The sequence below is a fragment of the Hyaena hyaena genome, unplaced genomic scaffold, assembly GCF_003009895.1.
Source record: "Hyaena hyaena isolate Hyena2069 unplaced genomic scaffold, ASM300989v1 scaffold_129, whole genome shotgun sequence".
Lineage (NCBI taxonomy): Eukaryota > Metazoa > Chordata > Mammalia > Carnivora > Hyaenidae > Hyaena > Hyaena hyaena.
This window is the reverse complement of record NW_024080763.1, coordinates 1,638,382-1,653,075: the sequence shown is the minus strand read 5'-3', so window position 1 is coordinate 1,653,075 and position 14,694 is coordinate 1,638,382. Positions and strand designations below refer to the sequence as shown.

Genomic DNA, 14,694 nt, shown 5'->3' with positions numbered 1-14,694 from the left:
CTGCCTACAGGCCATGATAAAAATGTGACTGGGAGCCTTATCCAGAGGAGCAAGAGACCTCTTTCAAACGGCAGCGTGGCCCGTGACTGAGGACAACACCAGGTGCTGAGGACACAGACTCTGGAAAAGATGAACCAGGGTCAGGACCCACACTCTCAGGGATATGGCTGGAGCTCCATTACTTCCCCGTAGAGATGGGCGAATTACCTAACAGCTGACCGTGGGAGAGTCACAGGAGAACGTATACACAGCACGTGCCACGTAGTAGGTGCTCAACAAAAGCCAACTCTCTAAGTAGAAAAACCACTGTAAACTTCCTTGCACCAGCATTCTTTTTGCACACATGCAAGATCCGCCCCGCACCCCCTTCTGGGTGTCGGGAGCACACTGAGCAATTCTGGGCCGGGCCCAACCCGCCATGCTCTCAGCCCTCGGCTGGCTGCGGAAGGAAGGCGCAGGGGACCATTCGGGGAGTGGCTGGCTAGAGGCAGTGTCAGAGGCGGGCATGCAGTCAAGCCTGGCCTTCCGGGGCTATTCTTTTCCTTTTTAAAGCAAGAGACAAAACTTCTCTGTGTGCATCCTCTTAACCCCAACTTCCTCCTTACCGAGCGCTTTGGGCATGCACCTACTCCACGGCTAAATCCAGCAGGCTGCTCTGGTTTTCCCCTTTCTTCACCCCTGCCCCAGCTTCTGAGAGCTGTTCCCTGTATCTTATTCTTGCATTTCGTCAGTTTCTATTCTGGCTACGAAGGGGGCAGGCGCCGTCTCCGCTGGGGACACCGGGGCAGACTGGACCCGTATAAACCCAGCACCGACACGCCCAGCCGCTCCCAGGAGGGGGAGAGGACCAGGCTCCCGACAACACGCAGCATTAGAAACCCCAGAGCAGCCTTCCTCGGACCGGGGGCAGCCCAGCAGGAAGCCACCGCATGGCTCTTATGCACACTCAGGGCCCAGTGGCGAGCACAAAGGCGAGGGAGAGGGCCCTGGCGACACTGATACGTTACGACTGGGCCCAGTGAACTGAAAACCCACGTTTCCCCATATTTGCCTTCCCGCCTCTAAAGGCCTCGGCCCCACATTAGCTTCTAAATTGACTCTGACTCCTAGACGGTTGGCACCAAGTGAACAAGAGCTACGGTGCAGCCTCGCTCCACACTGGTCAGCCAACCGCCTCGGGGTGGCAGCTACCTGCACCGTAGGGAGAACGCCACGGGACCCTGGCTACCTGAGGGAGTGGGACGCCTCTTCCCTCCTCAAGCGCCACCGTACACTGTTCTCCAGGCACAGAGTAGTCCCTGATCTGCGCCCGTGGAAAGCATGGGCGTTCCGCCACGGCAAAAGGGTTTCCACCTCAGTGTGGTGGGTGGGGGATGGGGACAGGGACGTGCCAGGCACAGAAGAGCTGATGAGGCCACCAGGCCGGGTGAGCAGGGGGGGAGTGGAAGAAGGAGTTGGGGTCACCAGCTAGAGAGGGGCGGGACTGAGGGGCGTCCTCGACAGCCACTGGTCACGTACACCCAGGACCTACGGCCTGGGCAGTCCGGGCGGCTTGCCCGTGGTCACACAGCGCTCTGGCAGAGGGTGGGGGTAGGGGGGGACAGCTTCTTCCAAACCCAGGCTCCCTCGTCCATTGCACACGCTCCTCCATCCCTTGTGAGTCCGTGAACCCACTTTCAATTCCGTGCTCTTTCTCTCACTGGAACGCCTCCTCGACACCTTCGGTTCCCTCAGACTTGGATTTTCCACACACTGGGGAACACTCTAGAACATGTCCACTCGATGGACTTTTCTGTGATGGTGGCAGTGGTTCTCAGCTGTGTTGTCTTGACAGGACATGAAACAGGTGCACGCAGCACTGAGCACATAGCGTGTGGCTAGTGTGACGGAAGTACTGAGTTCTTCGTGCCACTTAGTTTTAATTAATTTAAATACCCTTATAATTTTGTCAATTATGCCTCAGTAAAGCTGAAAGGCACTGAAACCGCTGTATGTGGTTACTGGCTACCACGCAGGCCAGCATGTGCCACATCCGTACAGAGAAGAGCCAGCACACTCTTCCCATAAAGGGCCAGGCAGTAAATAGTTCAGCCTTTGTAGACCGTGTGGTCTCTGTCGCCACCACCCAGCTCTGCTGATGAAGCATGAAGGCAGCCACAGACACTGCAAGCAAGGACGGGCATGGCCTTGTGCCAATAAAACTTTATTTACAAAAGCAGGCAGCGGGCCAGACATGGCCTGTGGGCTTAGTTTGCTGACCTCAAACAAAGATGAGAGAGCTGGGTGTTCAAACCCCAGGACTCCTGCCCACCAGTGAGATGAACTCGGGCATCTTTACCTAGTGACACCTCAATGTCTTCATCTATAAAAAGGGAATCGTGGCGCCTGGGTGGCTCAGTCAGTTAAGTGTCTGACTCCAGCTTGGGTCACGATCTCATGGTGTGTGAATTCAAGCCCCGTGTTGGGCTCTGTGCTAACAGCTCAAGGCCTGGAACCTGCTTCAGATTCTGTGTCTCCCTCTCTCTCTCTGCCCCTCCCCTGCTTGCACTCTGTCTCTCTCTGTCTCAAAAATAAATAAACATTTTAAAAAAATAAGAGGGAATCATCACAGCGCCCACTCTTTAAGGTGGATGTAAGGATTAAATGAGGAGCCTGTGATGCACTTAGCACAATGCCCGCATGGAGTGGGCACTCAGAAAGTACTTGAGAGGGGTGCCTGGGTGGCTCGGTCAGTTAAGCATCTGACTTCGGCTCAGGCCATGATCTTGCAGCTCATGAGTTCGAGCCCCACATCAGGCTCTGTGCTGAAAGCTCAGAGCCTGGAGCCTGCTTCAGATTCTGTGTCTGTCTCTCTCTCTCTCTCTCTGCCCCTCCCCCGCTCATACTCTGTCTCCCTCTCTCTCTACTCCTCCCCTGCTCATGTTCTCTCTCTGTGTCTCTCTGAGAAATAAACATTAAAAGAAAAAAATCTGTTAAGTACTTGTGAGGTGAACAGAAGCCGGATATGAACTGGGCCCTCTGACCTCAGTGCCCTCCCCACCCTGAGAAGCAGACCCAGCTAGTCCCCGTCTACAGGGACGTTGGGGGCTGGTTCCAAGTCAAGTGCAACAAAATGGCAGGACTAGAATCCAGGGCTCCCACTTCGCTGCCCCGCCCCCATTTCTCCCCCACAGTCAGCCTGACTGGGCTCACGTGCCCCGTCCCGCACCGTACGAGGCTCGCTCCTCTGTGAAGGAGTCATCAAGAAATAACAACGCAGACAATTTCTTAAGGGCTCCGAGATGCTGTGCTCTCCTGGCTCCCATCCTGTCCACCACGCTGGAGCCCCGGCCACCTCCAGGGACCGGGGACCCGTCACCTAAGGCTGGCACATCACTGGCACACCACAAGGCACGCTCCCGGGGTGGCCCCTCTTTACTGTGCCGGGTCAGGACGAGGCTCCGGGAGCCGCGCACGGAGATGCCTGTCACCCTCCAGAGCACTGCGTCCCTGCGGGTCCTCCGAAGCGGACAAACACTCCCCCAGCTCTGCTGACCGGGCCACGGAGCGACGCCTCTGCGCGTCCCTGCGGGGCAGCAGGATGTTCACGTGCGCGGGGCCCGGGGCACACGTGATGCAGTGACGTGGCCTTCCTCCTGCTTTCAGGAAGAAGACCCGCCCCGACGCCTTGGCCCCGTCTCCTGATGGGGTGTGCCAGGGTCATTCCCGAGCAGAGGGCTCTCTCGGGATTACTGTCGTCTCCTCCAGGGCCCTAAGACACCACGGGCTGTGACGGCCACACCGGGTGGCTGGGCCAAAACCTGAGCAGAGGGCCCAACCTGACGGGGTTCGAGCCCCTGAGCCCCCAGCTCTCCTTCTGCCACAGCTAGGGGGCTGGTGATCAGGCCCCGGTGCCCCCAGGAGCGCCTACAGCCCGGCCATGCCACTCAAGGCCTTCCCTGAGGGCGTCAGCTGGCCTCCCCGAGGCCCCACGATCATCCAGAAACAGACAGGAGCAGCGACCCGGTGGTCTCGGGCCGCATGCTGCGAACAGAGCACTAATGCCCTCGGGGTCTTCCCTGCAGCACTCAGGACGTGCCTGGCCCTCACTCAAGTTCAGAAAACAGACTGGCTTTTAAGGCAACTAGCAGTGGACCATCGCCCCCTCGGCAGCCGGGGGCAGTCGGACCCCCCAGGCTCGGCCCCTGTTCTGGGCGCGTGGCTCTTCGGCTCCGGGTCACGGTCCCCCTCTCGGCCTCCTTAGCCTCAGCCAGGCCCGACCTCTCTTCTCCTTTTCTAATAGGTGAGGGTGTCTGCTAACCTCCCTGGGCATAAGGTGAGCAGGGAGGTTTACTGCCAAAATTAAGGTTTAAAGCTAACTTCTCTTCTCAGGACTGAACGCTGATGAGCAAATACCCTACGAGGCTTAGAAAACACCCAAAGCCGAGATGGGCCGCCCGCCCTCGCAGGCTCATTATTTTCCTTATAACTCTTGTCCTCTGGGCCTGAGTCACATGCCGCACGGTCAACGGGGCCTGGGATCTGGGCTGGCACCTGAGGGTGTGGAGGCCACAGGAGCACCGGGCGCCAGAAGTCAGGTGACCCAGGCAGAACATTCTCGAGCATCTGTGTCAGCAGGTCCCCCACCCCGGACGGCACCGGAGAGAACGCGCCATGACATAGCCCAAAGGGCACCAAAGCTCCCTGTTTAATCACACCAACGTGGTTACTTGTTTCCGTCAAGGGGAAGGAAAAAAAAAAAAAAGGTAGTTTTATACTGAATCGGATGTTTTCAACTCCGCCAACGCCAAACGCTTTGGTCCGTTTCGAGTTCTTTCTTTCCAGTACAGGCAAGAAACAGGAGTTCTTGGGAATCTCCAGTGTCCCTGCTGAAAGCAAGGGCTCGCACTAATCTACACAAAGACCACATCCCTCCGGCCATCGAGATGGCCCTTGATGAAAGTTCCATGCGTCAGGGGCTAGTCTTGTGCCCTCCAAGGTCACCCCAAGGTCAAAAGGACGAGACCCCAGGCAGTCTCCCTGGAAGGCGGCCCCAAGGGAGGACTGTTGGAGAAGGCTGCTCTCCCCTTTCCAGGTGGTGACTAACAGCTACGCCCTGGGGTCCACATCCCTCTCGCAACAGTCAGCTGGCTCCCAACCCAACCTGCACCCCCCAAACACGGAGCTCCCAAAACTACAGCATCGACACGTGGCTCCCCGGCTCCCAGCCCTCGGGTTAAAGGTAGGACTCCTTTGCTTTGCACCTGCTGCCGTGCTGACTTTGACCAGCTTAGGCCAACAAGTTCTTGTCACCCAGGCGCCCAGGTCGGGGTGACCGTCCACCACCTGCCGTTCCCCCAAGTGGCCCGAAGGCGGCATCATGCTCCCGCGCCTGCGCACACCGCTCCCTGGTCTGAAACCTCTCCTGCTCCCCATCCCCTCTTGACTGCTGCTCATTCTTCAAGACTCAGGGAGCCTTTCTTCCCTCCTCCCTCTGGCTCGGATTAAATGACCTCGCTAGGACTCCCATGGGACTGCGGGCTCACCGGTGCCCTGTGCACACACATCTCTGTGACACTTAGTACACTTCATCTGGCACGTAGCAGGAACTCAATCAAAACAAATGCTGTCCGTGGGGACGCCCGGCTGAGTCGGAAGAGCTCGTGACTCTTGATCTCAGGGTCGTGAGTTCAAGCCCCACGTCGGGTATAGAGATTACTAAAAATAAAAAAATAAAAAACAACAACTGCCGTCTCACTGTGACACGAGCCTGTGAGCTCTGCACAAACAGGAACATGCCTTACTCATCTCTGAATTCTTCAGGGCCTGACACACACAGGCGTTTACTAGATACTGACTGACTGGATTGCGCCCGGGGGACCACCAGCATGGCAGTGTCCTGTGGTCACTGCAGGAACAATGACACATCTGAAGGGGCACAGAAGGAGAGGAAATGAGTTCTGTCACATCCACCAAGACCTCCCTCACACAGAGCCCCATGGTCACAAAGCTGCATGATGCCCAAGGAGAGGGACTATGTCAAGGTCAGCTGAGCGCAGCCACCTCGGTGGGTCCTCTGCAGGGGGCCCTCCAAGGCCAGCCCCAAACACCTATGTGAGCCTCAGAGGGGAAGGGGCTGCTGCAGCCTGGAGTCAGCGTATGCAGCCCAGAAGCCAGTAAATAATACTGAGCCTTCCCACTCCAGTACCAAGGGGTCTCCCTCAAAGCTGCCCAAAGCCCAGGAGGCAATCTCCCATGCCAGGCCTGCCCACCCCGTTCACCCCGCAGGCTGCCAGACGCAAGGCTCAGAAGACACGTGGGTGGAGATCGTCAGGAACCACCCGCCTGTGCCAAGAGAAGCCCAGTGATCACTGAAGAGGGTAAAGGCCATTCCCTCTGTCAATTGGGTCAAGGGCTCAGTTCAAAAGCTCTGATGAGTTTAGATGGGCTCTTGCTCCTGGAGAGACGGGCAGTCGGGGTTGGGTGGCGCAGGGGTCCGGAGTCCACGGGAATCACACCTCAGGGGTCAGCAGGAGGCGGCCAGGCGGGGGGCGAACACCCCAGCTGCGACTCCATGGCCTACCCCAGGCTGTATGCAGCCGTGACCGCAGCTCGGTGGCAAGACCAAATGACGACATCAGCTGCAAAGAACCTAGAGAGAATCTAAGAAGGAGGCAAATGCGCCTCCCACGCGGTCCAGAGAGGTGCGCGGCCCTGGAGGCTCACGCTCACGCGCCGAGGCCGGGGAGAGCGGAGTCCCGGCTCTGAGCCGCGCTGCGACGCTTACACCGGTTTCCCTTTCTAGCTTCAGGACCAAAGTCGGTGACTTTTGGTAAACAGAGATTGTGTTTCCTAAAGAGAAAGCTTAAGAGATTTCCCCAGTCTTAACTCTTGTTAAGAAACACGCTGCAAACTCAATTATAACACGTGCCTTCACCCCTCCCTCCTGGGAAAATCCTACCGCATCTCAAGAATGGGGGCTGCTGGGGGAGGAAAGGCTCTACCTGACCCCGTGGCCCGCCCAGCCGCGCTCGGCTCTGTGCTTTGTCCTGTCACCCGCTGGGACCGTGAGGACAACTGCCCTTGCCCTCCCCCCGCCCTCCCCCTGTCCTCCCCCAACAGCCCGCGCCTGCCACGGGCGCCACGGGACACTCGCGAACATGTGCTCGGCTCTACGGGTCTCTGCCCGTGGTCTCCCTCGGTGTCCCAAACCCACAGGCGGGGTGCTGTCGGCCTGGCCATCATCCAGATGAGGGACCCCAGGCTGGGAGAGACAGCAGACGGTCAGCAAAGGGCAGACGGGGGACCTGAACCCGGGCACGGATCCCACGGCGCGGTGCCGCCCATGCCCTAAATAACGCATACCTGGGTTGCCCCCACCGCTCTGCCCAAGCTCTGGGGTTCGGCCCCTGACTGCCTGGCAGAACTTGCGCCCTTCGGGCCGATGTGCATCCGCTACCTTGCGTCCCTCCACGCGGCACCACGCCCTTCGGGAGGGCTTCCCAGACAGGCTCTGAACCCCTCCTTCAAACGCCGGGAGGCAGGGCCAGCACGAGGGGAAGTCCGGGGTCCGGAGGGTCACACAACAAACCAGTCCAGCGAGCAAGGAGCCGTCACGGGAGGGTGCCCCCCCCCCGGACCATACCAGGGGGGCCCCTGCATCCCACACGCCCTCTGGAGCCTCAGAACCACAGACACACGCCCCCGCCCCGAGACGACCCCCTCTCCTCACCCGGAGCATGGAGGTGGCCGGCTATGGAGGACACGGTCCCTCCACCCCGAGCATGCAGAGAGGCTGCTCTCAGCCAGCAGATGGAACCTCCCTCCGCTCCCAGGCCCCCGGCCAACGTGAATGCCAGAGCGAGGGGAATTCCAGGCGCGGCCGGGGCCTCTCCCAGCTGGGCCTTGTCCGTCAGGGCACTTGAGCCAGAGGGCAGCTGGGAGGAGGGTGGCGTCCCCAGGCAAGAGCGCTGGACCCACACGAAGCCACCTCCTCGGTCCTCTATCCACTGCCGGCCGGGCCCCGCTGTCCAGGAAGGAGCCCCTGGGCGACCCAAGGCCCTCCCGGAAGCAGCAGCGCGGCGCCCAGGCCCCCAGGATGCCGCACCCTGCCTGCAGCAGGGACCTCATCACCTTTCCACCGAGGCAGGCACTGGACAAAGGGGCGAGCATGGCCTGGTGGCAAGAACACGGGGCTGGAGTCAGCCAGGATGAGCTGAAAGCCCACTGCCCCTCTCACTCTGGCGGGGGGACTGTGTTTCCAGCAAGGGACAGAGCAAGCCCCTCAGCCGCAGGCTGTGCAGAGGATCAAATGAGCTAACAAGGTGTAGTGCCCGGCCCGACTCGGGACGCTCAGCAGGGGCCCCGTCAGTGCCGCCCGCGAGATGAACGCAGGCATAACGGGCCCCTCTTCCCCACCTCATTAGACCCAGACCCAACTCCTAGCAGAGGAGAAAGGACCCTTATTTACCACCACTACCAAGGCGCAGGTGGACAAACCCTGGCCAAAGCAACCAAAACGCTTTTTCATCAAGGCCAAGGTTTCAGTACTTTTCCACTGGAGCTCAGTTTCCCCCACTAGGGGTTTACTGAGCCTACACTCTGAGCAACCTAAGGGGTCCCTGCTGAGCAGGCACAGGGAAGGAGGTTACAAACGGGACGGACGGCTGAAGGGCCACCGACGGCACGTGTCACTAGCCTGAACTCTGAACGAGGACTCTGCTGTCTGCCAGTCTGTGCTACATACGGCACCCTGTCCTGCAAGCAGCACTGCGTTTCAAAATCTCTCAGCAGAGGGGCGCCTGGGGGGCTCAGTAGGTTAAGCGTCCAACTTCGGCTCAGGTCATGATCTCCCGGTCTGTGGGTTCGAGCCCCGCGTCGGGCTCTGTGCTGACAGCTCAGAGCCTGGAGCCTGCTTTGGATTCTGTGTCTCCCTCGCTCTCTGACCCTCCCCTGCTCACACTCTGTCTCTCTGTTTCCCAATAATAAATAAATGTTAAATATATATATATGTTTTAATTAAAACAACAACAAAGTCTCTCGGCAGAGAACACAGCACTAAAGCAGGGGACCCAGAAGACAAAGGTCCCAGTTCCTCTGTGCACCCACTGTGTGACCTTAGGAAAGTCACCCCACCCGGGGGCAGGGGCCACCTGGGGGCGGGGGGGGGGCTGGATTTCGCCTCTGTGAGATAACAAGCAGGTAAGAGATGCTCGTGCTCTCTTCAGCCCTTGCTCGTTCTAAACATAATTCTGACCCCTAATTCCAAGCATGCCCGCGAGAGGACAGGCTCTGAGCAGTCAGGTACAAGCAGGTGGCCGGACAGCACGACAGTCGCTGCCAACGCAGGTGGAAAGGCTCCCTGAGAATCCCCACGAGGCGGCCAGGACCCAAACTGCACCTTCCCTCCCCTGCCCCCCAGCGGGGTAGCACAGGCCAAACCTGCAGAAGGGAAAGGCGCTGCAAAGACCAGCAAAGATGGCGGGCAGGCAGGGCCTGAGGCGACAAGCTGAACAAAACCCGGCCTCTTCCTTCCCCAGAGAAGGCAGCTCAGAGGGGCTGCGGCTTAATCCCGCTCGCGGGGAGGCACGCCCCAGACCGGGCCCAGCAGAAATGGGAACTAACCCGATGATGTCTATAGCAGGCACTTCGCCCAGACGTGGGTTCCCTTCAGATCCTCCTTCACCGAGATATGGCAGCAATGGAAAATTCCAGTAGGTTTATTCCACTCCCGAAGGGGAAGGTCCCTGAGGGAAAGCGAGGGACACATGGGGTCTATCCCAGCCCTCATCCCGCCGTCCGAGATGCACAACAAGATCAACTCACAAGTTTTAAAAACACGAATACGAGGGGCGTCTGAATGGCTCAGTAGGTTAAGCTTGGGCCACGATCTCACGGTTCGTGGGTTCAAGCCCCGCATCGGGCTCTGTGCTGACAGCTCGGAGCCTGGAGCCTGCTTCGGATTCTGCGTCTCCCTCTCTGCTCCTCCCCAGCTCATGTTCTGTCTTTGTCTCTCAAAAATAAATAAGCCCTAAAAAAATTTTTTTAAATGCCAATGCTGAGTCTACCCCCTTCTCTCCAAGATTCTGATATAACCGGTCCTGGACGCAGCCTAGGCATTGGGATTTTTTTTTTTTAATCTATTAAAAAATTCTAATGTCTTGCTGGAGACAGGTATCCTCAGACCACCCCCAGGCCCCCAATCCAGGATCAACCTGCAAAGAGCCATGTGTCTGAGCCAGAACGCAGGGACTCTGCCCAGCCCCGGCTGGGTGTACCAACTTCCCACACCCTGGGGGCCGCACAATTGTGTTTAGTTATTTGATTACGTTAGGCCTGTAAACAAAACATGATGTTATAGAAACCTGGGGTGGCAAGTACCACAAAATGATTTACTTTGAGAAATCTGAATCACAAATGCAAAAAAAAAAAAAAAAAAAAGGCTGAAAAACTCTTTTAACAATCTCTTTGAATGGAAAATGGAATCCGGATAAATAGTGATACCTCTTCTCAGCTGCCAGATTCATTTCCCATTTCCCCTAGAAGGTCGCTGGGAATAATTCTATTTTCTTGCGAATCTGTCTTTTGTAAGGATGAAGTCAAACATTTCAATTTTCCCAACTGAGGCACCGACTGCCTTTGGTCCTATGGTAGATCTAGAATCCAAGCACCCCTTGAAGAAATTCTAAAAAGCTGTAGAGGCAGGGCAAGGGAGAGAGGCAGTCAAAATCGCTAAGTTTCCCATGGTGTTAACAAGACTAAACAAAATTTATGCTTGGAGATAAAATAGAACTTGGAGATAAAAGAGTGCCTCTATCTTATGAAGACACCAACCAGTAGCATGTGTGTGGAAAACCACCAGGCTCCGAAGTCAGACAGACCCGGGCAGAACTACTACCCTCTCCGGTCTAGAAGCTGTGCAGCCCTAGGCCAGTTACTCGGCCTCTCTGAGCCTCCATTTCTACAGCTGTAACTGCAGGAATGCTTTGGAAACTGGAGAGTGTGTACAAGGCCTCTGGCTCAGGGCAGGCCTTCAACGCCGGGTGGGCTCTGCGATTATCCTCTGAACGATCCACACCCATTTCGGCTGAAGCCTACTGTGCCCAACTTGTCATGATTCTGAAGCTTTGGAGCCAGGGAACCACATTACACCAGCACAGGAGGAGAATCTGTTTCTTTGTTCCACCGGCCTTAAGGGAAAGAGCAAGGGCAGTGAGGAGTTGGCCTGCCGGGGTATTCTAGGGTCAAATGGGCTGGTTAGCAACAGAATTTGCTTTCACCTCCTGAGAGTGGCCCCCTGGAAAAAAAACGGGGGGCCTCCAGGAACTACAGATGCCTAAGGGGCACTGTTGTTTCTTTCTGAGATATATCCCTGTACGGTCTGGCCAAACTGCCCCCTACCCCACCCCACCCCCCTGCAAAAGACAGCTTCCCGTGCAGCCCCCCGCAGCAGGAGAGGAAGGGAACCGTTAAAGAGGCTGGGGGTGCCTGTCACACTTCTCCATAACCCCTGACGTGATGTGAAATTCTACAAGGTGGACCCTTTGAAATGCAAAATCTTCCAGAGTCCTTCAAATGTGTTTTTATTTTCTCGGGTTCCTAAGGCTGCTTTCAGACCCACCCATCAGTATTTCCCCCGCTCAATCACCCACATTTAACAAAAAAAGAAGAAGAAATAAAGGAGGAGGTGGTGGTGGTGGCTGCAGCAAAGACGTCTCTGTTTTTTTTTTCTTCTTTTTTGAAAATGCTCAAGTATCTCCAGTTGATGCAGGGAAGAAAAAAAAAAAAATCTTGTCCTCAGCTCCAGCCTCCTCACTTCCCTCCTCCAAGATACCCTGAAGCCAAGTTTCCCCTGGAAGATTTCCTCCCGTCCTAACCAGCACGGCACTAACTCTGCTGACACTTAGATCCCAGAGAGCTTTCTCAGACCGAGAATCTGGGTGCCCTCCGACCCGAGTTCGGGAAGGTGAAGGCAGGCACCACCAAACCACAGCCCCCAATTTTCGAAGCCCCAGCCTGGACCCAAAACCGTGTGCGCAGGAGGTCTGGATTAAACATCAAAGAAGAAATTACCTTAAAACAAAGTTGTTTGGCAAAGAAAATTACTTCACCATAAGAAGAACCCTAGGGAACAGTAAATTGCTTTTGAATATAGACTTTTCAGTGGCGCGGTCATTAATCATGTTAATGTAAACTGCGCTAAAACAAAAATTTTCTAAGCGAGTCTCCGGGCACATCAGCGTATCTGAGCCTCTGGGTTTGTTTCCAAAGCTCACATCCCAGCACGCAGTGAAACTGCTGTTAATGGGGTCAGCTATTACAGGGCAGTCCCCGACCCTGGGCCATAATAAAGGTGACTCAGCCAATGTAGAAAGAAAGAGTCCTCATAAAGTGAGGCAGGAAACAAACACAGAAATTAATCAGAGGAGGAGAGGCAACGATTTTGGAAAGTGTGTGCATGGGGCAAGTTTAAACAGCGGCTCTTCCTGGATGATCAGACATTTCAGAAAGGAGCCGAGGGAGGCCGGTCAACATTCCTCGCAGTGCGCACTGCGCAAGTCCCTCGGCCAGGCCCTGTTTCGCAGGGCGCAGGGCAGGGCAGCATCTGGACAAGACAAGGAGCATGGAACCCAGCAGAGTTAAGCTGCGCGGCGCCCAGCCAGACCCGGCCATGTGCTTCATGTTGGCAACAAACCGGCTCTTTCAAGAGAGGAAGGGGCTGACAAAAACGACAGCTGCAGTGAAGCAAGCAAGCTCAGAGGCAAAAACCTCAGAAAAAAAAAAAAAAGCCCCAGGTTTAAGAGTCTCCCCTCAAGACCCAAAAAAAAAAAAAAATTCTTTGGGGTTTGCAAAGAGCTAGTTAATCTATTAATGTCCCCCTCCCCCGCCACCACCACTTGCTGGATCGATTAAAGAGAGCCCCTCCACATCTGGCTTCCATCGAAAACTGAAACTTGTATTATCAGCATATTACATAACAAATTCCGCCTGCAGGTTTCTCTTACTTCGCACCAGAGAGGTGTGTGTGGTAGCGCTAATTGATGACAGTGGGGCTCGTCTGCGTGGTTTGCTTATTTCAGGTTTGGTCTGGTGTTTGTTTTTGTTTTCAGGGCAAGAGCAAAAAGTTTCCGGGCGGCATGCAATTCGAAAAAGTCACGACAGCAGGATGAAACATCAATTGAACGGCCGGCCAGTGGGTCCGGGTCTCAGGCCTCGGGGCCCAGCACCCCATCAAGCGGTGGGTGAGAAGGGTGTCCCGTTGAAAGAGCCCTGCACAGCCACACCAGGCTGCTCCGAGGCGTCCTCTGCTGCCGGCTCCCGGAAGGTACAGGGCTGCCTCCTCTCCAGCCTCCAGCAGGAGACGAGAGCTGGCTGGCCCTTCCCAACCCTTCCACCATTGGTCAGGCGCCTGCCCGTTGAACCCGCTTAAAGGACACGCAGCCCATTAGGCTTCCACAGAACTGGGGATTGGGGGCGGGGGGGGGGCGGGAGATGAGGCCAGGGCACAGTGAAGTCATCAACGGGGGGCCGAGAAAGATGAAAGGTGTGGAGAGAAAGAGCCTGAGAAATAACAGGCGGGGCTTCCCGTAAGAGGTCGATGACATACGGCCACTGTGACCACCCTAAGGTATCTTAACATCAAGTTCTTCCTAAGAGAACTTGCAGGACTTCCCAAATGCTACTACGTGTGTGACATATCGTAAATTGAAAACAGGAGGGAGAACCTGACTACACGTGATCAATCACAATTGTGGAGTGCTCTGCTTGTACTGCCGGCCTCAGGAATCCAGGTCCACTTCTGCAGCAGACGATAGATACTAGCTTTTATTGAAAGCTGGTCTTCAATGTTAAAATGGTCACGTGGTCAACATCACATTCTTGAGGGGAAATAAGAAGTCCTTGAGCAAAAGGATTTGACCCGGTCTTAAAACCACCTTGTTTTCTAGAGGGGCGTGGGGGGGGGGGGGGGAGACCTGCTCCAAGCCTGTTCTTAGTTTCCTAGACTGGAACAGCGCCCTGGAAGCTGATCGGCATGCCCCTGGGTCTGCAGGATGGCAGGCAGCATTCAGACCCTAGCCAAGTGCAGACCCTGGGCCAAGGCCACCAGTCCTGCACTTAAAACCCAACCTTCTCCCACGAAGAGGGGCCTATCCACCAAGGAGAGGTAGCTGGTTTTGGATTTTTATCTAGCTGTCGCCAGCTAAGGGGAGGGAGGGGGGTGGACGGGCAGGAGCAAACCCCTCCCCCCATCTGCAATTCAGTATCAAAACTGTAACCGAGACAAGTTACTGCTAAGTGGATAAATTAAAATGAAACCAAAACCTGACCAAGCCGGGAACAGGGAGTTTCACCAGGTCTACTAACTCCGTTCCCTCCCAAGTCCTCAAACCGGGTGACATCTTTCAACTGAGTCTAGGAGCTGGAGCAAGGAGGGATCCCCTTCCAGCCTGTGGGAAGTGCTGGGAACACATATGCTAGCATGTCATTTGGAAGTCTGCTAATACATTGTAAGCAGCACAAGACGCTCGCCTGGCTTCCCAGGCCAATAAACAATGCCATTCCAACTCCCGCAGCCGTCAATAGAAAACAGCCCCTTGTCTCCGCCATCCAACAATTCAACAAACATTTGTTCCTGTTGAACAACCGTCAGCCTGGCTCCATCTGCACCCGCTCCAGCAAGGCAAGCGCGGCGGCGGCGGCGGCGGCGGCGGCGGC

General features: G+C 56.2%; 1 protein-coding gene across 2 annotated transcripts in view; it reads right to left on the bottom strand.

Moving 5' to 3' along the window:
• The window catches only part of FAM53B (family with sequence similarity 53 member B), a 106,997-nt gene that overhangs the window by 90,788 nt on the left and 1,515 nt on the right, over positions 1-14,694 (bottom strand). The window contains exon 1 of one of the 2 annotated variants that reach the window (XM_039237908.1): positions 9,604-9,684. The exons of the other annotated variant lie outside the window; for it this stretch is intronic. The gene's annotated coding sequence lies outside the window, so the exon portion shown is untranslated. Of the gene's footprint in view, positions 1-9,603; positions 9,685-14,694 lie in introns of those variants that run through there. 2 annotated transcript variants of the gene reach the window in all.